Below are 2500 nucleotides of genomic sequence, written 5' to 3'. Positions count from 1 at the left end.
TGATACTGTTACCAGCAGGATGATTATGACTAATATTTGTTTATCATTATCATCATCCATACCATAGGTGATGCTATCAAAATTATCGTAATGATTACTGCAATAAAATCAATGAACGATCCCCATTAACATGATAATCACTTCTCTCAAAACATTTACTAACATCATTTAACACTTTCAATCAAATTTCATATCATCACCATGAGCACCATTATCATTAATATCAGACCTAATATCAAACCTATCCTTATTACTCCCTTTCGCTTTTTTCTCTCTCCTTTTTTTTCTTTTTTTTCTTAAGACTTCTTTTACGTGTTATTTACGTTAATTTACGTTATTTCGTGTCTTTCTCTGCCACTTTCCTCGCGTGTTGATTGGGGTTCCTGACAACAGCTGTAATTTCCGAAGCAAGAATAGAGGTCGCTGGTTACGTGTCACTGCTCTACGTAAAATACCTTTCGTAATCCAGGATATTTTGTGTAATTAAGATAAAAGTTAGAAGACTGGACTGTTTTTCTTTCGTAATTGGTATGCACCATGCACATAATGCCCACACATTTCAATACACACTCAAGTTCACGTATACATATGTATGTGCCCTCGAAAATACGTAAATACGTAAACATGCATGTATTCACACATGATACATTCATACATATATGGATATGTTCATGCATGTGTGTATGTATGTATGTAAGAATATGTATATGCATATGTGTTTATATATATATATATATATATATATATATATATATATATATATATATATATATATATATATATATACAGTATATATGTATATGTATATACAGTATATATGTTTATATATATATATATATATATATATATATATATATATATATATGTGTGTGTGTGTGTGTGTGTGTGTGTGTGTGTGTGTGTGTGTGTGTGTGTGTGTGTGTGTGTGTGTGTGTGTGTGTGTGTGTGTGTGTGTGTATGTATGTATATATAATATAAACACATATATATATATATATGTATATATATGTGTATATATACACATATATGTATATGTATATATGTATACAAATATACATACATAAACTGTATTCACGCAGATGAAGCTGGACATCTACCGAACTGGAGAGAAGCTGAAATGATCCAAGAAGGATTGAACAAAACACGAAAGGAAGGTCCCGGAAGCTGCATACACCGCGACAGAGAATAATGTGAACACCGCATCGGGCAGATTCAGATTATCCGAGGTCGCTGCAGCCATTATGCGTATAACGAGCGCGAGGTCACGGTCATCGGGTGATTCGTTAGCTCCTCTGTAATAAAGATAGGCTGTGTATTTATTTATTTTTTTATTTTTATTTTTTTTCAAATGTTCGTATTTTTGAGGATGATGTGATCGAAATTGTTCAGATACATCTCTTGTGTCGGGAGGATATTCGTTCTCATTCGTACCTTTCCACACACACACACTTACACACACATACACACTCACACACACATACACACATACACACACACACACACACACACACACACAGACACACACACACACACACACACACACACACACACACACACACACACACACACACACACACACACACACACACACACACACACACACACATATATATATATATATATATATATATATATATATATATATATATATATATATATATATGAGTATGTGTGTGGGTGTGTACATACATACATAAATACATACATGCATCCTCAGCACACACACACAAAGCCGCCGCCCCTACCCCCGCTCACACCCACCACAAACGCACGCACGAACCCCACCCCCACCCCCTCACCCCACCCCACCCCCCTTCCCCCCCTTCCGAGAAAGAGCAGAGGCGACCTTCTTCCTCTTCTTGTTTTCCTCATTAAGGCCACTGACCTAATGAGAGGGCGAAGGAAAAGGAATAGAGGAAAACAAAAGAGCCACTGTGTGTCTCTCGAAGGAGGAGGGGGGAGGGGGGAGGGGGGGATGGCTTGAGGTCTTTCCCATTTGTTGGGGAATTTCGCGTTATTATTATTATCATTTTTATTTTTTTATTTTTTTTTTTTTTGGCGATGAAATTATCATCATTATCGTTGTTTATCATTATCATCATTAGGGTTAATTATCATTATCATCATTATCGTTATTTATCATTATCGTTATTTACCATTATCGTTGTTTCTCATTATCATCATTAGGGTTAATAATCATTATCATCATTATCGTTATTTATCATTATCGTTATTTATCATTATCGTTACTTATCATTATCGTTATTTATCATTATCTATCATCGTCATTATCATTTATCATTGTGTATGTGGGTGATGATATTATAATCTTTATCATTATTTTCCTTTTTCATAATGACCATCATTTATCATTATCATCATTATTTTCCTTTTTTATTCTTCATTTTTGTTTACTTATTACAGGCATTATCGTCATTATCATTTTCCTTTCTGTGGCATTGAATATTATTGTAATGATTATATCTACTACTGTTATTAT

At 34.1% G+C, this 2500-nt stretch overlaps 1 protein-coding gene across 1 annotated transcript in view; it reads right to left on the bottom strand.

The window, feature by feature from the left end:
- Window positions 1–2500, bottom strand: part of LOC113829739 (neuropeptide F receptor) — a 78019-nt gene that overhangs the window by 74042 nt on the left and 1477 nt on the right. The gene's annotated exons all lie outside the window — the stretch shown is intronic.

Source organism: Penaeus vannamei, chromosome 37 (assembly GCF_042767895.1).
Source record: "Penaeus vannamei isolate JL-2024 chromosome 37, ASM4276789v1, whole genome shotgun sequence".
In the NCBI taxonomy this organism is placed as follows: Eukaryota; Metazoa; Arthropoda; class Malacostraca; order Decapoda; family Penaeidae; genus Penaeus; species Penaeus vannamei.
The sequence above is the reverse complement of the archived record's forward strand: the minus strand, read 5'-3'. Positions and strand labels throughout refer to the sequence as shown.